This window comes from Bombus affinis, chromosome 4, assembly GCF_024516045.1.
Source record: "Bombus affinis isolate iyBomAffi1 chromosome 4, iyBomAffi1.2, whole genome shotgun sequence".
Taxonomy (NCBI): domain Eukaryota; kingdom Metazoa; phylum Arthropoda; class Insecta; order Hymenoptera; family Apidae; genus Bombus; species Bombus affinis.
Window position 1 is genome coordinate 12,750,592 of NC_066347.1, and position 20,646 is coordinate 12,771,237.

A 20,646-nucleotide genomic window follows, 5' to 3' on the forward strand; every position below is an offset into this window, starting at 1 on the left:
AACATACAAACTATTTTGTAACGTTACGCGTTGCCGAAAGACAAATAAGAAAATGAAGAAAGATATAAGCAAAAGAACACAAAAAATTCTGTGGTTAGTAAAAAAACAAACGGAAGCTTCAGGTAAACATGATTTACCGTAACCGTTTCGCCGTTTCATAACCAGAACCACGTAGGAACACAGGATAGGAATGCGAAATACCATCAAGAAATGCAAATGTTTCCGCAAAGAGCGAAGATCCATTAAGCTTCGCGAAATCTCGTTTTCTCTTTCGTTCTCGGTTTAAACCGAGCGTCCTTTGCATTTTAATGTTTACACTCGTCCGATGAAAGGCGCAAACAAAAAGAAAGCCGAAGGCAAAGGGGAAAGGAAAGAGAAAACAACTAAAGAAAATGAAGAAAAGAATGGAAAAGTAAAGAAATAAAAAATGGAAACAAGCCTCGAATCGTTCTTTTTTTTTTTCTTTTTTTACTAGTTTTCAGTGCTCACGCTCGGTTATATTCTTCCTCCGTTCGAATCCGCGGGCGCGTTTTTCGCAGCGTTCGTTCTCTACCATTTATTCGCGCGCGGCTTTTTGTGCTCGCACAATGACGATCGATATAATCACATTTGCCGCAAGTAGAAACTTATATCGTTCCCTAAGAGAGATTCTTCTTTGTTTCATCATACGTCGAGAGGATAAGGAGAGAGAGAGAGAGAGAGAGAGAGAGAGACAGAAAGCCAGTTTCGCGCGTGTCGGCCAGAATAAAAATTGTCGGCGGTGAGTTTTATCCCAGCGAAGTTAGCGCCACAAAGCTTTTATTCGCTGCGCGCGGCTGTGCGCTCTTTTGTGCCGGTCTTTATCCGTTTCTGAAGGAGAGACGGTTTTCATTAGGAGTCCGCGTGACGAATTATCGCTGGAAAAGCAAGTTTCCCTTCCTAATGGATCGTCGATTACTTCTTACGGGTTCTTACTTTGATCGCGAAAGAACGTGTAAAGTGCTTGTTACATGTAGCTGTTTTGTTCGTCGAGATGTTTGTTTTAAAGAAAACCAGAGGTTGTTAACAGGTTCCTTTCCTGCTTTGCATTATCCACGTTAATTGAGTTACTAAGAATATCCAAGAATATCAAAAGATGGACCCATGAATTTTGAAACTGTGCTTTGGTAGTATTCGTAGAATATCGATGTAAAACTGGTTTAAATTGAAATTAAAAACTTAAGAGGAAGATATACCGTTAACTAACGTCAATAAACGTTGAAATATAAAACAGAATAGAGCAGTGCTCAGACGATTGGTATAAGAATTATTAATTAGTTATATAAAGAAATTAAATTTCCTTTCATATGGGATTTTTTTAACGTAGTACAAAATAGTAAACGCGCAAGCAAGATAAAAGGGAATTCGGCAGGATAACAATTGTGACAGGTGTGATCCCTTTGAGTTCCTTAATGTGTAGGTTTTTAATTTTACATAAAATGCTTGATGATAATTCAGAATCTTCACGAGGATTAAAATTCAAAGGTTACGTATAAGAGGTGAATTATGGGTATTATTATGTAAGAACAGGTTATTAAATTTCTTATTCAAAGACCTACAAATGTTCTACTTAAGTTCTATTTAATCCGCAGTCTTTTTCCAATTTTATTTTCCAGTAATTGTACAATTCACAAAGTGAGACAGATTAATCTGATTAGATATATTAGATTCTCAGAGAATTATGTTTGATTCCTAGTAGCAGAGAGCACAGCAACTGTGCGATTAAAAAGCCGCAATGCAGAAGTCGGCAGGTAGATGTACGTATTGCTGACTATTCGCGCTTTCACGCCTCTTTAGTCTCCTGTGGCCTCCAGTCCCGCGCAACAATGTTTGCCAGCGGTGAGACTACACCCTTTCATAGTATCGCATAATTTTGCATAAAAATCTCAAGCGTAAATATACCAATTTGTTGTTATATACGCAGATATAACAAAGTAACATAAACTACAAAATTATGATAAAAATGACTAGTATCTGTACAAATACTTGGACTTCTTCACGTATCTATATTGATCGATAAACGGTATAGAATTACGCAATTTCTTGTGATATCGTTATCATGTCCGATCAACGAAATTAACAAACCCGATTATATGAATTCAAAGAACTGCAAATCCCGCGTTCTCTTTTATAAAATTATTATCCATCTTGCGATCGCAAAACAATAGGAAAGAAACAACGAAAAACCAACCACGTAATGGATCGATATTTGAAATCAGTCAGGTGTATCGTATTTCTCAAACAGCACGGAGTTCGGTCTCGCTGTTATTTCGCGACTTTTGTTTCACTCGGTTCGATTATACGTTGGAAAATGGCTGGGAACGGTTGGTTATGCGATCTTCAGCAGTTAACGTCAACAGAGAGAAAGGACAGTCGTCGGATTTTCAAAACAGTCACGCAGAAACGCCTTGCTGTTAGTCGATGCAGGGTAGAACGGCTTTATCTCGTTATCACTGGCAGAGACCGTGGCAAACATAGGAGTAACGAGGCGAAGTTGGCAGTTGCGGTTCGCTTTCCCGCGTATATACGAATCCTTCTGGTCGATCTACCGTGTGTATAGAGCATAGGGAAGGGGAGGGAATGGGCAAAGGGTGACTCGTATGCGACGCGAGCATGGCAGTCAGGGGTAGAGAGCGGAAGCTTCCGGGAGGTTCGCGCGATGTCACTGAAAAAGCTCAGCGTGGAAACGAACTCTGGTAAATGATCACTTTTATCGATCTCTTTTCACCTGAAGAGCACGTAGCGCACGCTGCAAGATAGCGTGAGCTTCGTTCGCCAAGCAGTCACGACGCAGTCAATCGCCAAAAGAGATAAGACACACCATGGGACTGTCGAGCTGAGAGGGCGGCTTCCGTTCAAAAGAATTTGCAAGTTAGCCGGGTTACGTGTCTCTTCAGCTACCGTCAGCGAACGAGTTTATCCATGAAAGGCGAGCTGCAGTTGCGAAAAACTGGATAGAATATTCTACCGAGTGAATTTCAAGCAAATGTTGGTTTCTACTTGAAAAATATTATCGATCGTAAAATGTGTTTGCCATATACGTAGACCTTTGAAGAATAACGCACGATTTGGTTAAAGAAAGCGATTCGAATGTTTCGTAGCATTTACTCGGCGATAAGTACCGTATTCGCCTAGACGATTTCCTCGTTCGAAACACTTGAGCGCTTCCCTTCTGATACCATTCAGCTTTGAGCCTTTAGGTTCTTTTGACGACAAGGATTTCTTGGTCCAGCGGTTCACTTGACATCGGTAACCTCTCGATCTTAAGGTTTAGTCGACGTCAGGGACCTTCCCATACCAGACTTCATTTGGAATCAAAGTCATCTTTGTCTATGGCCTTAAAATCAAGTTCTCGACCTCAAAGTTCGTTTGCCACCAATTCGTATAGCATATTCGGATATCGATTAGGCGTCGCGTGTTACAAAATAGCAAAGCTTAGGCATCGAAAATATTTCATCGCCCAAGGCGTTTGGATCATGATTCACGATAGTCGAGGATTTTTCAGGGTAGTTCTATGATGATTTATGAGCAAAGTCGCGAGCAACGATGCGCTGTAGCGCTCGGATGCGTGCATATGCGAGGGAATAATTATTATTAAATTACTTGACCCGACGCACCGAGCGGAATCTCGTTTCACGGCGTTACTGACACGCATGAATGATTACGTTGCGGATCCTAATTCAGACGTGCGATATCGCATTATACAGCTTGCCACGTACGTTCCCTCGAATTCCATTACGTCACGATCCACTTGATCTGATATGTCATTCGTTTGTGCGATGAATCCACCGATTATCGTGGATTCCCCGTTTTCTTTGGCGCTTCGTTCGTTCAAAATCATTTAAGCGTTTTAACACTTTGCTAGTCGTTTTAGAATCGACTGGTGGTCGATCAGGTTCCGATCACTACGCGTTTCGCGCGAGCAGCGATGGAGGGACAAATAAAGCGGGATTCCAATATCGTACAGTTTCTATTATCCGTAGCCTTGTGTCCAAGTAATTCATCGTTAAACTCCGGATATTTATGCGGTTAAGGGAAATTGGACGAAACATAAAATTATTATATTTCTTAATTCCAATTATATACGATATATACGTTTCCTTTACTATAGACTTCAACGATTCGAGATAAATCAATCAGAACCGAGTATAATCGTTACGCTAGTTGCAAAATTAGCGCGAAAGAATCGATGAAATATCTGGATAATTCAATCATCGGTAAAATTCGCGAAACACAAAAAATTCCGGCTTGAAATGCCAACGATCCGATCGAGGTGCTCGTTCATCCCACCCCTGTCAATGCGCCACAACAACGATCATTCTCCCTTTAACGCGTTTACACAGGACACCGGGCATTGATTAAACGTCCGCGGAATATGTAACGTAGAAAACTAGTGTTGGTGGAATCGAGTTGCGGTGCGAATTCTGTACGTTACCGGCAATCGAATTGCGGTTTAGATTCGGCCGCAATAGCGAGGATAGAATTTTCAAAGGATCGTAACCGGAACGAGGAGAACGGGACACGCTGATAAAAGAGGGAATGCCGGTTCGAAACGAAAATCTAACGAACGCGTTATCAATCCCGTGACGAAGTTCCGTTACGACGTTATCTCGCGCTCGTACTCGTAGAGTTTTCAAAATTGGCAAAAACTCCAAAGACGGAAAAGGAAAAGAAACTGGATGAATTTCTTAGCGATACAACTGCGTATCATTCAGCGACTTCTTCTCGCTGTTCTTACTCGTTCCACCCGTCCTTCGTTTCGTATACGATAACCTACGAGGGTATTGGAACACTCGTAGCAAACCTTTCACGAGCATAGAATAGACTGCCGTTTTAATCGCTCTCCGCTCTAACCGATCATGCATCACTTGATGTCTGATCATGCGCTCGCTATTCTACTGACGTCGAGGTTTTCGCACTGTACTTCCAGACACCGCTGTAACTTCCAATATCGACCGTTACCGATGACTAGTTGAAAATTGTGATTGCGATTATGTACCGAGACGTGATATTCCGTAAAACCTATATCTTTGATACTATCAATCGCGAAATGCAAACTTATCGTTATTATTTTTCCTGACTTATTGAAATTTTTGCAACTGCTTATTTATCGTTGGTTTCAGATTCTGGCAATATAATCGTAATAGCAGTGTCTCGTTACAGTACCAATGAAATTTCCAAATATTTTATACAACACGCGCAATGTACGATTTTCTATAGTTTCACGAGCTACTGTGACAAAGAACTCTGCGGTTCTCTTATCGACCTTCCGAACCTCCTGGTTTCGGTATTTTCCGTAGTACGTCTTTGTTTCGACGTCTCGAGGACACACAGTGTCGACAGTAAGAAAAGAAATTCCTCGTCCGAACGTCGACAAGAAGGTACCATTACGCGAGGACCGTTCTTTCGGCGTTGATCGTGACGAGGAATCCGGAGCGAGCTTCCGGATACAGCTCGAAGAGCTGTATCCAGCCGTTTATTGGATTCGTGAACTTTGCCACGGGGTATGTAATAACCGGGCGGGCGAAAACCCCGTAAATCCGTGAGAAAAGAAGAGGAGGAAAAGCGAAAGAAAAGAGTGGAGAAGGATAAGGTCGAAGGAAAGGAGAAACTGCCGCTCTTAAGGAGTCTGGACAGATGGAACGATATTATTGTGCCATTGAAACGAGCGCGGTATTGAAAAAGTTTGTCCTCTGCGTATTTCGATAAATGATTAATGCACGGCAACGTGGAAAATTCCCGAACCAATTTTTATTCTCCGTTCGTGTGCGCTTCTACATTTTAATAGATTTCTCCTTCTCGAACGCGATGCTTCTGTACTCTTCGCAATTATATCATCTTCCTAAATGAGTCGTATTCAAAGTTTGTCAAGAATAGCGAACAAATATATTTTTCTACCACGGTTAGTAAAAAGTTAATCGCTTGACAAATTTTTAACAAAGTTATATCATTTCGGACGTAGTGGAACGTTAATTACTATCAAAAGCGAAGTAGCTTGAGTCGAAAATGCCGAAGAAATGGAAATAAATTCACAAATACGAATTTAGATAGATTAAGAAGTCTTTTAGAAGATCAAGAATGTTCAAATAGCAAGGCAAAGGTAGCGTTAAATTGTCACAAATTTGCCAAGAAATTAATACAATAGAAAGATAAATATATAGTCATAAAGTTTTATTGCAAATAAGAGAAGAAAATTTCTGTACATTTATAAATAAATTTACTTGTATCGTTCTCAAGTAATAATATATATTTTTTACATTTGCAACAGCATGTGTAATTAGCACAAGTATTTACCTACAAAAGTGCAACATCAGTTTTATAATTATTTTTACAATTTCCAATTTTACTCAACTACATTTTCAAAGTTCAAGCGAACTACGAAGCAAAATTACGACTAAGACTTCGTTCGATCACGTTGTCAGACTCTTTCTATTGGAACGAACGAGTGTAACGTTTTCACGAATGGTATAATAAGCTTTGAAACGCCGAATGATCAGGCATCTCACAGGTATGCAATTTTACGAGAAAGTAGCAAGAAATGATCGATCCGGAATGGCTGGCGCGACAATGACAGAGAAACCACCGCCTTTTCGTCGTAAATATATTTTCGACCGTGAGCTTTTGCTCTCGCAATCGTAAATGCCACTAGATGCAAATACAGTCGTCGGCGAATGGGTCGACTGCATTTACCGCAACAGAATATCGATGCCGTGGAAAGTTTGGCCATACGAATTCACCGAGAGGGTAAACTTTCTGGATACCCTCCGGCTATCTGAATATTCATCGTGCTGCGACTAAAAACGCAGAAAACTCCTAGTTGTCTCCCTGGAATGACTGGCAGTGATCTCGCGCAATCTATCAACGTAACAGAATCGAAGCATCTTCTCGACCGGAAGGTGTATTTTTGCAGTTCGGAACGCGCGATAACGCGTGCTTTGTCGTGCGAATTGTAGGCGCGTTGAAATATTTGTACGACATTCGCTAAGTTTCTGAATCGTCGTTGTCTGAATATTCGTTACGTTGATTCAATTTTCTCGAATTTAGGGTATTTGAAATTTGGTAGTGGAATTTTGAATTTGTCGTCTTTGTGATTGTTCGAGTGAGATAAGCTAAGATCAAGGGATGTTTCCGATACTGTTTGCTCGTCGTGCTGATACTGCAACAGTGCTGATGCTGCGACAAACTGAAAACAGCATGACCGAGTCGATAGAACGTCGACTTGGCAAACTTAATTCATTTTCGATCGGTAATCCTGTTTTATCTCTCTGACACAGCAACGATTAAATCAGACGAAAGCATCTTTACGGAAATCGCGATTTCGATGGATGATAATTAATTTCCAATAAATGGGAACGTTCGAAGGAATTTGTTTCGGCGTTAAAATTGTCCGATCCATCGAGTTGGCAATTTCACAATCGCGATATTAAAACACATCGCGATGGTTCGTTCAATCGAATGATCGTCGTTTCTCTTCCCTATCCGCTGTTGATCGGTGCGTATTTTTAAATACCTGGAAAGTCGGATGGACTTATCGGTATGCGTCGCGAATAATACGAAAATTCATTTGGCCTTCGTCGAAAAGCTTGCTAAAACAACAAAGCCCCGGCCGAAACGCGTTTACCGCGCGTTGCACGCTGTGCGTTTATTTTCGTTCGGACTAATTCAGCATTCAGCCGGCATAACCGAGGAGAGTATCGATTTTAAGCCGCGCTGAAATGCGTTTTTAACGTTCTTTTCATTCGTATAAACACTCGATCGAGCCCGTCTCTCCCCAATTACAACACGTTTTGCGCTTTTCGCGACGCGTTTAGATCGCCTGCAGCGATTCGAAGAACGCCGCGCCGGCCGATTCTATGTAAATGTTCGAGAAATGGACAAAAGGGAATAGGTTGAGGTGAGAAAGAGCTGTTAAATGTAATGCGTTAATTCCCCGTTTAATAGAGAGATATTGTATTGCTGTACGTTTCGTGAGATAATAATTCAATGATTATCCTGTGATAAAACGAAATTTTGTTACACGATTATGTTCATATAGGTACAATGAGGAGAATATAAATGGAAGAAATCCTTGTACCAAATATAACTTCATTTGCTTCGTAATTATTACTCGAAATAAAAACTTGCAAGCTTCTTCTGCCTGGGATCGCGAACCTTTGAGTTGGACTGGCCGAACTTTTGACTGAGCTTTTCAATACCATACTTTTATTTGCTTATACTGTTAGTTAATAATATATACTTTTCCAACGTAGTGGTTTCTCGAATTTATTTTATTTCGCAACTTATAATTTATAATTTAGATAAGTATTCTATACTTGGTCCGTGTCTTTATTTCTAGTGGCAAACACAAAAAGTTATACTTTAATTTAATTCAGTTTGAGATTATTGATCGAAATAAAAATCTACGATGTCCAAGAATACAAGAAGCATATCTCTCAATGCTAGATTCCAAGAAAATCGAGAAATGAGTTTTTCATAATTATATTTCAAACGGGGGTGTGTCTTATAAATATCAATCGGCTTGGAGTTTCTACTTAACAAATTCTTCGTACGCGTTCTTTTATTTTCTCGCTTATTTTTTATCATCGCTAGTAACGTGCTCTTTTAATCCGGTATTTTGTCATTGAACGATTTCATCCGAAAGAAGCTTACAAGCAATTCTCTTAAGTAGAGCGACCAGGAGGATCGTATATTCCGGCGATCCTGTTGCGATTATCGCGAGTATTCTCGAATGTGTGATCGTCCTATCGTATTACGACATACTTGAAACGAGAGTTTCCACGAGAGTTCTCGGTGCTGCTAATCTGAAAGCTCTCCGAGTCGAGGTTACGCTCGTTTGAAAATGCGCGAAGGACTAGCGAAAATAGGACAAAAATTCGGTAAATGTCGAAGAACGTTGGACACGTCACCTTTCCGAAATACCGTCGACGTCATTCGTCTACAAACTTTTTTAGCCTTCGAGCGAGAGTTTCGACACACGCTCATCGATATGTTACGTGCATGGCATGTTTTTTACTTATACGTCCGACGTAACTTACAGTAATTATTTGACATAGTTATAATAATGGTACGCTCGAACGATGAGTATATACGTTTCTTATTTTTCCTGCTTTTTCAAAACGTACTTAATTTCATACTTATTTCGTTGATTTATTTTTACGTTCAGCCACATTCTTTTTCTCGGCCTTTCTTTGGTCGATCATTCTTTTTCTAAGAAGGTACTTTTTTGTCGACACCGGTAAGAATTCTGATAGAGTATGCGATTATCGGCGATCGACTACCACGCAAAGTGGTCACCCGTGTAACGTTGGATCGAGTACTTCAATCTCTAAAAGTACAACCCGTTTATTTTTATTAGTCAACTAAGTTATAACCGTATACTCTACCAACACAGGTTTTCATAACCTCGAGCGATGCATCCGATACCTAGAATAACAATGGCAAAAATGTTGTGTAAAGCAGCAAGTTACGTCATCGTGACCATTTATCAAGCTCGAAAACAATAATATCATCTCCTCGGTAATATAAACTTACGCTTGCATTTTTATCCATTATCCCAAGTAAGAAACAAATAATCCAATAACAACATCTTATTTCCAGTATCCTGACACGTGACTCAGGCTAAGTTCCGATGAAAAAAGTTTTAAAAATACCCGAGACCCTTTCTACCTTACATAGTACACGAGAGATCGCAGCATCGTCTTCGGAGACGAATTATCCCGAACGAGCGTACGAATTTATACCTCTCGTTGCCGGAGCAAGCCCTGAAAGGAATGTATCCATGAAATTTTCAGGCATTGGCGAGATGGTATGGTTGGAATCGTGACTTCGCCGAGTCTATCTCGGCTCCGTTTTCATTGAATAATTGCGCGAATGGTAGGAAGGTGGCGGCGATTCGTTATCAGGCGGACGTGTCGTTCGATTCCTCGGATCCGTAGAGTCCGACGGTGGATCACGCGCCTCGCGTGCTGCCGGTCTCACCGTGCGACCCGGTCTGTTTCACCAGGAGGAAAGGACGGCGGGTTTCGTGGCTCGCGTGGTCGAAGCGTGCCGTGAACCAGCGCTGTAAACTTGCCTCGCTCGATCGTGCACATGCATTAAAGAACACTTTCCCAGCGCGGCCACCGATATTCACGATAGGCGGTGCTCGCTGGTTGAGCACTTTATTGCCTCGTCGCGTCGTCGCACGACCACGCATAATTTTCATCCGGCTTCTATGCGTCGAGCTAACGTCACCCCGACGTCAAGCGAATTAATTAACGATTAAGTGTCTCTCTCTCCCATTTCTATCCCCCATGATTCTCTAATCCCCGACCACACTCCGTCTCCTCGCAGAAACGCTGATTATCAGCGTTTAATTATTGCGGGCTAATCGTTGAACGTGTCGCCGGCAAACATCCTGCTCGGATAATTGGGCGTGACGCGTCTATTGTGCGATCCGCTCCCTCTCTTATTTTCTCTCGTCGCCCGAGGCACTTCGAATTACCAGCCTCTCGTTTCGATTCGTATACATATCGTATACAAGGATTTTTCTCGGTAGTTTTAGCGAAACGTGGTGGTTTTCACTTGTCGTGAAGCGAGTGCCAATGAGTGGATTTCGATACAAATTTGTAATATTCGTCGAGTAACAAAGCGGTGAAAGTGATGGAAATGTACTTGAAAATGTAGCTTTATCGCTATTTTTTACGTGTTTATACTAATTCCTTAAAACTGTCTCGAAGATGTACGCGGTATGGTATCGTTTTTAATAAAACTGTAGGTACACCGCTACTATTCTGAGTGACGCATCTGTGAACGTTTAATATCGTTTTGTTTAAGCGTGGTTCTAGAAATATATAAGGAAGACGCAGCATCTACATATTCCATTAATGTTCGCAAACATATTTTAAATAAACTCGGTAGAAGAGTAAGAAACAGTCACCTACTGCTGGCCTTACCACAACTACTACTACTTCGCTAAAAGCGATCAGTTTTTCTTCTTTCAATCAGAAAGAAGTCCGCAGATCAATTGAATACCTACGTGACACGTCGCGTACGTACGAGAATCCCGACATTTTTTCAACTAAGCAAAGAACAAGCGTGTAACTTAACGAAGAGGGGCAAGCGGCCGGCAAGCACGCAAATCGAGCTTCTTTATTTTCACCGCGGCGAAATTTTTTTCCTGGCACAATTTAAATCCGCTTACCATCCCGGCGGCATGCCGGCGCAAGTATTAATTTAAGTTTCAACAACGAACATCCAAAGTTCGCGGAAACAAGGCCATCGCGGTCCGCCGCGCCGGCTTCAAATTCATCGCAAAATTCGTCGGCCCCTCAATTAAGCGATGCGGGTACACTTTTATCAAGGTGCTGACGGGCGCGAGAAACGTCACGCGAGAATATCGCGCATTCGTCTCGGTTCCGCTTCCTGTCCGACCGTCTCGCTGAAATTACACCCTTAATCGCGAATATTTATCCGCAATTATTATCGTCGCCTCTCGAACAGGCAAAATTACGCGCATTTATGTACGCAGATGTGCTCGAATAATGGGACGGTTTAATTGCGTGACTGCACGACGAATCCTGGGAATTGTACGAACTGTTATATTCATGTGCACGTGTGCGTGTATGCGCGCGCGCGCGAGCGTAGTTATCATGCACGAATGTACGCGTGTACACGTTCGTTGTGCGAGTTAAGGCAGCGAGGACGCTTTGCCAACCTCCTACGGCAGATAGTTAATTACTTAATTACGTTGCCGTAATTAGCTCATAGTTTTGAAGTCGGGCGCAGACCAAGGCGCGTGATTAACGAATCGCTGTGATAATAAAATGCTCGCCGCTGTCGAAATTCGCGTTCACGCTCCTTTATGCGCCAGAGATGTGAATATGCATCGCGCACAGACGTTCTACGTTTCGCGTGCTTTTATTTCGACTAATTTACATCACGCTTGTTATTCTCATTCTGTTTGAGCGAGCTTCTCCTTTTGCTACGTTTTGTATCGACATTCTGCTTGATCTTGGCCGCAATTGCGAAAACGTATGAAATTAAGGGTCAATTTTTGTTTACGATAGCGGAGTTTGATCGAAGGTTTCTAGGATGTGGCGTTACCTAGATGTTACGTTATGTAATTATTATTGAATGTTACTATCGAATTTTCATATTTAAATAGAATTATTTAACACCACGACTCCTAACCGAATAGTCGAATCTGCGAAATTTCGAATATTTTGCTTTTGTACGTAAATGCTAATTATCGAAATCATACAGGCGCATTTAGCGAAATTAATATTGACTTTTACCAAGTAGAAACGATTATATATGTCTATTTGTATTCATTGTACTATTTTGATTGTAGTTATCTACGTAGAGTAAATTTGGAAACATAATGTATGTCGATAATCCTATTGTTAAGGGTTATTCAACGACGAATCCTACATCAAAAGATCAACTTTTTATTTAGGCGTATCGTGTCAATTCTGATTCTTATTGATCGTTCTTATCGATTACTAAATAATTTTTTGTCTTTTCAAGAATACTTCACTGCGGTCAATTAAGCATTTGTGTTTCGACGTGGTAAAAAGATATTCGACAGAAACTTGGAAACTCGACAAGAGAATTGTTTACAACTATCGTGACATCAGCGTGCCAACTACGTATATCTATTTCGCCTCGCGAGATTGACATAGGAACGTGAGATCGCAATTTTTCTCGAAGAAAAAGCTAGGATGAAAGAGCAGGTTCCATTCGACGCTCTAAGAATTAAAGTCACGTTTACGTATAAAGAGGTTGGCTGTTCACAGAGGCAGATCGTTATCCGGCGTAATCGATAACAGAAGGGGTTCCGCTTATTTCAGCGAATTCAATTTCAAATCGAGCCCTCGGGCTGCTCTCTCTCTCTCTCTCACTCCCCTCTCCCCCTCTCTCTTTCTCTTGAATACCCGTTCTAACCAATTTAATTACAGTATCCTTCTTTGTGATGCGATATGTTACCGATCGACCTGCCATTATATGAATGGGATCTAAAGAATAATCTTTCGCATAATTAATTCCTCTCATTGTTCCGTATTGTCGTCGAAGTTTGTAGAGAAATTTTATTCTCCTCAGGATTCATATACAGTGCGTTAACCTACTGTATAACCGGTTGTATTTCTTACTTAGTTAAGGCTAAGGAACATAAGTGTGGAAAAAGAAAGCAAGTAGTATGCGACGCTGTAAAATTTATTTTCCTATAATCTCAATTTTTCTTATGTACAGTAATACATTTAAGTAGAACATAGACGCATCTGTTTTATGAACGAGAGTACACATTTTCTTCGTAATATCTCGTACATAAAAGTAGAAAGGCAGATGATGTTGGGAAAATTGATATATCATGAAATATTTCTCATTGTCGATAAAACGAATGAATTTTTCTAGACATCGTTATTTAACGGAGAATTATTTAAAAGTTGGAATTCTATGTGATAAAAAGTAATCGCTAGATGGAAATTGAAAATTTAAATATGTAGTTATTTACAGAACACGCATATTGTACAGGAGTGTACAAAATATTTAAACTAAGGGAGTAGCTGTGATATTTAAATGACGCAACAAATCCCTGTTTAGAATCTGATTTTTTAATTATATTTATAAAAATCTAAGTCCAATGTTAAGCACCCTTGCTAAGACCATTAAGATATGCTTAATTATTTACAACTATCATTCTTCGAACAAAAATGTAGTTCACCAATGACATTATAAGAAAAAATTCTGACATTAAAGTCTCGTCTAGATTAGTCAAATTACTTCGATTCAACCGATTTGAAATTCGCATTGATAAAACGTGCTCGCATTGCTTGAATTCAAATAGCTTGAGTAATGTAAACGAGGCTTAACCACCTACGCGTCCTATATCTTTACTTCGTGTAGTTATTTTCATACTTAATACAGACACGTTAAACCAGATTATATTTCCGTCCATGACACCTCGCGGAGCACAACCAGGCCGAAGTTCCAAAGGGAGATCGGATCCATCTTCGCGGACAGTCTCTTGTTTGTGTGCTTAACAGTAATGACAGTCAGACTCTTTGAAACTTGTATTCGTCTCACCCCATACTTCTTACCTTATTCTTTGTCTTCAACACACTTTTTTCTGCCATACTTCTCCAGGTGTCAGTTCCATTCTTAGAACCCTTCGTTCGTTGCATCTTGCTTTGCCCGTTGAAAACGAGCGCTCCGCTTTTCACGGAAATCTTTATGCGCGAAAATGCGACCAACCGTATTCACCTCGCTCGAACTCGCTACTCTTTCTTTTTCTCCTTTTCTTCCTTCTTTCTTGTCGAATCGCTAAATACTCGTATTTGCCCGTTCACGTGCTAGCAAAATCGAGAAACGTCACTTTTTAAACAAATTTTTTTAATTTTCAGCGATGTACTTTTAATTGTTCTCGACGATTTGTCGTATACAAAGTTCACGTGAAAATACAATAAGTCACATTCTTTCTTTTTCGTATAAGAGAAATTTTAGAATCCAATAGTTTGTTAATCAATCGCGTATTACCAAAATTGCGTCGTTATTAAATTTGGTCCTCGTGTTTGTTGTAACAAGTAAGTACTTCCTTTCAGGTATTTTATATGCAAATTGTACCACCCCATGAGCAATGCAATTCCTTGAAACTTCCCATAAATGCATAAACGTCCGCGTTCTCTTCATTATACATTTTATCAGATACTTTTCATTTCGATCTCTTTGGCTGAAATTTTGTATTTTAACGATTGGTGGTCCGGTATCGATATAAATTCGAGAACAAACAGAAATGGCAAAGGACGTCGATTTATCCGGTCAACGGTATTCCTTTTGTAGACGCGTTTCAGCATTACCATAAAATAACACGTTTACAGATATTCGTCGGTGGTAATTCAAATTTCAACTTGACGGTGGGGCGGATTTCGTCGGTCTCGAATTTATGGGATTAACGCGGATATATTTTCCACGTTGTACTTTGCCGACGCGACACAGGAGTTACATAATGAAATAATACGCGTTTGTAAATCCATTTTATGTAACGCTTAAATTCCAGTTCTCCTGTTAACTGGGAAAATTATTGAGCTTGCTCGCATGCTGTTGATCGGACCTGCGAACTTTCGTGCCCGATCGTGCGATTACGCTATCCAATGTCAACGTAATTTATGATTTTCCTCTTTTACTTTTTATCCTTAGTATATACTCATTGTTTTTTATCGATCTGTTTTCTTTTCTCTTCCCTGGATATAACATCGTTCGTGGTGACGTGTATGTAGTATGATGATAAAGTTGTGCGCGCGTGTGTACAGCATGTGTAAAAGTTGGTCTAAAACGATTAGTTTTAACGCTGTCGTTTTTGTATCTGAATTATGGAACTATCTTTTTTTATCCATTACATTTTCTAGATGTATAAGGAGCCGGATTTTTATTCTACTTTTCCCTTTTTTATTCTTATTCTCCGAATTCTTCTTTTCTACGGTAGCTTACTATTTTTTAGCTGTCTTTGCTTTAAACAATTAGTTTACCTCTACTTTTTACTTGGTTTATTCTTCGTTCCTTGATAGTGTTATTTACTTTACTATACCCTGCTGCCTTTCATTATTCCCCTCTCTTATTTTTATTTTTATGGGCCATTAGATATCGAGTAATATGTGTCATTTGTAGACGGGGATTGTATCATTTCGTGTACTTCGCCAAGGGGATTGTACGATAATTTAATGTCACTCCATTTATTGAAACAATTATAAGGGAGAAATAATACAGCGAGCCAGAATTGGAGAATAAAGATAGAAATATAGTTTGAAGTATTATTAATACAGATTTTGTTAACTGTACAGAGTAATCTAATTAGTCCACAGTAGAATAAACTTAACTAAATACGATTATCATAAGTCAATTAACGTTAACTTTCACTGAGATGGAAATAAATATTTATCGTATATCTATATAAAAGATACGTACGTGTCTGTAGCTATTTCTTTTTGTCGCAATCACTGTAATTATAATCATTCATTTAAGTACGTGTATTATTACACATATACATTACTGAAACAAAAAAGTAACAGACGTTTGGTTAAAATAAAACTGAATTCAGCGTTAGAATTAATAAATGAACGTAATAAAATTTAAATAAAAGTAACCATTGATTTGAAGTTCGCTGTTTCAAAAACGAAGTACAATGAATCGCGTCCTTTCTATATCCCACTCTCGTTCGCCAGTCCGGGAAATTGGATCTTCCGCGTTCTCCATGGACCAACGTCGTCTTTCAACTCTCTACCCGTTCAGCTCCGTTCTTGGATAACGTCGCCTAAGCTTCACTAGGGAGTAAAAGGTAAAAGACCTTCTTCGTTCCGGTTTCGTCGCTAAGAAAATTAAGACTAAACGTACCTTCGACTTGCAGAACTGGAAATGTAATCAATTATTTGTAAGACATTCGAAGCAGGGCGTGGCTTCACATTTGATTCTAACTTATTGAAATACTTGAAGTAATTACGCGTAACATCAGCAAAATCTATCGATGCGCATGGAACGTGTAAAAGAGTACAAATATCTTTATGGAATTTTAATCTGGTAACCGCTTGATATATAGATATTTTTACGACATATACAGATTAGTTTAGCTGATTATTTTAATCTCGTTGATCCTTATAAATAAAAATTATAAATATATGTAGTATCGTGGACAAAAGGTCTAAGATATCGGCCGAACCGTAAACAAAGCCGCGGTATCGTCGGGTACATCAATGTGTCGTTGGTCCTTTTAAGTGGATAGTTTCGTGGAAAGGGCCTGCGTGACCCTGGCCACGGGCGTTTCGGGACACGTGTCCGATAGGATAGGAAAAGACAAAGAGACGCTAAAGGCAGAGTTAGTCGAGAAGCCGGAGAGAACGGATGCAAAAGGCATGGAATGTGAGTTGAGAAGCGAGAGCGAGCGAGTGTAGAAGCCGGAGAATGTGAATCGGGAAGTCGAAAGCCGCGTATGAAAATAAGACGTACGACAGCATTGTAATCATTTCGTTGCTTCGAATATTATTTATTAAATCAAAACATCATTACTTGTCCTTTCCTCTAAGACCCGTTTAGATACCACATACATGTAATATAAAATCGGTCGATTTTACAAGAATAATTAAACTATCACAAAACATTGGAAAAAGAATAATATAATGTTTTTTGATTTGGTATAAAAGGAACGGAGATATGTGTTCTGGTGAAACACCTGTTCCTATATTACACGTACACGTATGAGTGCACAGAACGTGGACAATATGAAAACTCGTAAATTCATAAAGTACACAAAGCGTGGAGATAAAATTCTATTTGATAACGTGTTATCGTGCAGAGTGATTATAGAGACCTCTAAGACCCATTTAGATACTACATATATTAAAAGAAACCTAAATACTAATACACAGAGATGTATCTACCTTGCTTTGCTAGCGATATTGCAAACAATAGTTTTACACGCTTCGTAAAATTTGTATCAGCTGTTCTATGTACCATGGGCGATGGTTTACAATGATACGAAGTGCGTTAGATATGAAACGAGAGAGTATATGTTTTACGTTGCCCATTGCCGTAGTGTGTTAGGCGTACAGGCGGTAAAGCCACGTAAAGAGCACCAGCCGTGACTAATTCTGCTCTACGGAAGCATTTTTTCCAGAGAGCCGGCGTCAAACATGAACAAAGTCGTTGGCATTGCTCATATGCAACCATAAAGCCGCGCATAAGTGGCGTGTCGTACCGTTAATCCCGCGCAATCGTAAAGCGAGTAACATAAAATATACGGGCTCTTGTCACGGCAATCTCGTTCGCCAGTCAGCTTCTCGCATTCCGCTTTGGGGCTCGCTACCGGCGCGGCGCGTGAATATTGAGTTGTTCGACGTTGACTTCATTATGTGTGAGGATACAGCAAAGATTTTTTTTTGTCTGTGTTATTGCAACTTTTGTTCTGAATAGAGCTTCTTTTTCGTCGTTCTTTTCATTCCAATGAAACTTCGTTAAAAAAAGCCGCGAAGTTTCCGCACGAGGGAATTGTGTTACTCGCGCTGAAAGAAATTTACCAGGATAATATTCGAAATAGCATTGATTTCGTAAACCTCCGTATGCTACAACACTTTTGTTTGTAAGTGGAATTTATCAACGCCTTATTAAATTCGATAATTTCCGCTCGATATTCATCCATCAATTTGCTTGCAATTATCAATTATTTTATTCTGGAGATTTTAAGTTCAAAGTTCATTGTCATTTACAAAGTTCATTTGTCATTTACACTTTAGCGATAGACGTCCGTATAGCGTTTCTAAAAATTGTATTATTTTCTAACCGCAGATATATTCCTTTTACGAAACATTATTTGTATAAAGCGATAAATTTCTCGCAGTATTCAATTTATCGTGACAGTTCGGAGCAACAAAAGCTTCGTTATCTCGAAAAGGCCACACGGCAAGCGTAGATACGTATAAAACATCAAAACGACTTTTTAACGCGAGAATTAAAAAGCGCAACGGTGCTTATAAGCTGTAATTGAAACAAAACATTCAACAGAGCGAACGTCGAGGCAAACAAAAATGAAAAGCCAGATTAATTTTGTAGTAATCGATATTCGGGTGAAAAAAAGTATATTGAAAAATATATCGCTTTTCAGATTTGTTACGCGCATCCGTTTGACTTACAATGCATCCCATCACACAGAAAACGGTTTATATTAACGCTTGCTGTAAAGGTCAATTTGTTTGCTTCTATTGGAAAAATTTTTCAAAATTATAATCACGCTCGTGTAACGTTACGTCAAAGGAATCGAACACACGTTTTTTTCGTCGAAATGAATTCGACGCATTGCAAAAAACAAACAGGTTTAATCGATTCGCGATATTTCGCTGTTGACGTTAAACGTTTCGTGTCTCGTTGGATGATAGTCGTGTTTTTTCTCGTATTTTTCTCGATTTCCTAAAATACGCTCCCCTACGCTTCTAATACGAATAAGTAGGAAACGAGAAGGCTGACATTAATTTATCCTAGCGAATCGAAGCGATAGGAGAGTCAGATTGTGGCGTACTTGCCCGCTCTAATGGATCAGATTCCTGCGGAATTGCTTATTGCCTGTCAATGTTCTCTGTCGACCATTTCGCAGTCCTACGCGCTTTGCATCGAACGGATTGCTGTCCCGTTACCTTTGAACTAGCACCAAAAACGTTTCCCTTCTGCCAACGGTTTCCGATTCACGATCCTCGTATCATCGCCAGGGAAAAGTATTTCGTGATAGAACGCGGTACCTTATCGGATTCATAGATCTTCCGGAGGATCTTCATTTTCAAAGAACCTATCTTTAGTCTTTCATCTCCTTGCCGAGTTTAAACATTAGAACGTCTATCGTATGGTTTGACGTTCTAGTAAAAGTCTTTCGTGATCTTATTATGCTGTGCGGGCAATTTAATAGAAGTCTTTCAGAAATAGATCACGAATATTTGTTCATTTATGGGAGATTCGAAAATTGCAAAAACGAGTAAAACGCATATGATAGGAAAAGACGTTGGAGCAATCACCTAACACGGTTCTGGGATAGATTCGTCTGTGAAAATAACCTTTTCACGCTCGAATTAAACTATAATTTCATTCGATAAAAACAATTTCAAATTTCAGTGCGTTATTAGTAATTAATGAAAAATAATCTTCCTCAAACAAAGGAATTCCGCCTCGAAAGAGATAGAAAGTAAAAGTATTAACATCGAGTATCGAATACTACAATATGCCGGGTAAATATTTCACTGGAAGCTGTTTAACACTGAACTGTTTAAGAAAATAGACTGTAAATGGTTATTAATCTTGGCAGTTATGTTTAACCGTTGATTCTTCCTTAAACTAGCGACGTAGCGTATCGAAGAACATTTCACTGATGACATTTTCGTTTTATGGAGATGAGACGTTTAAACGTAAACGTTTGAGACAATGTTTAAACGTCATGAGCGAGGCAATGGGAATGTTTGAACTGCAGAGTTGTGAATTTAACTGCACTATAATAATTAATTATAATAACAAACTGTTAAACGCGTCTTGTACTTGAACACGGTACAGTTTATTAGGACTTGTTGATATTTCGATTAGCGAATCTTGCTTCAATTACCCATGTCAGATGTTGCAAGAGACTTATTTAATAAAATGTTTCGATACATTATCGATACACAGTTTTTACGAAGAAAGAAATAGATCGTTTAAAACGACGAGGGAAATATTGTATGTTAAATGTATAATTTCAGAGAGATGAGATTCCGGAACATCGGATAACTTATTAATCGATGAATACATAATTTCTTATAACTGATTTGAATAGACGATGCCGTAATCCTCGGTATGAAGAGCTCGATATTATGGTAGGTATCATTAAATAGTAAAAACACAATGAATCGTACTTTCATCTAAAATGCAGCTTCTGCGCGAGGTGATTATGCGTAATTCAGAAAATCGAGCGTTAAAATTATTTAGCAGTTTCGAAAAGTTTTACGAATTTGAATCGGCTGTTTGAAATTGAAACAAGTATCATTGTATAGTATGTATCGTAGACGACGAACATCACGGTATTATATACGTACATAGAAATTGATCATTTCCAAGTGCATGAACGCTTACGAGATGATTTTATATTTCGTATTT

The 20,646-nt window shown here is 39.4% G+C and overlaps 1 protein-coding gene and 2 long non-coding RNA genes across 7 annotated transcripts in view; 1 reads left to right on the forward strand and 2 right to left on the reverse strand.

Annotated features, from left to right (window-relative positions):
- Positions 1-20,646, reverse strand: part of LOC126915177 (uncharacterized) — a 114,151-nt gene that overhangs the window by 23,319 nt on the left and 70,186 nt on the right. The gene's annotated exons all lie outside the window — the stretch shown is intronic.
- Positions 1-20,646, forward strand: part of LOC126915074 (protein O-mannosyl-transferase TMTC1-like) — a 269,186-nt gene that overhangs the window by 9,548 nt on the left and 238,992 nt on the right. The window lies entirely within an intron of this gene.
- LOC126915168 (uncharacterized) overlaps positions 13,589-20,646 on the reverse strand; it is a 46,680-nt gene continuing 39,622 nt past the window's right edge. For 2 of the 3 annotated variants that reach the window (XR_007710041.1, XR_007710040.1), the window contains exons 2-3: positions 16,137-16,313; positions 13,589-16,041 (exon numbers count right to left, since the gene is read on the reverse strand). This is a non-coding gene — a long non-coding RNA (uncharacterized LOC126915168). Of the gene's footprint in view, positions 16,042-16,136; positions 18,243-20,646 lie in introns of those variants that run through there. The other variant, XR_007710039.1, reaches the window with a different exon arrangement.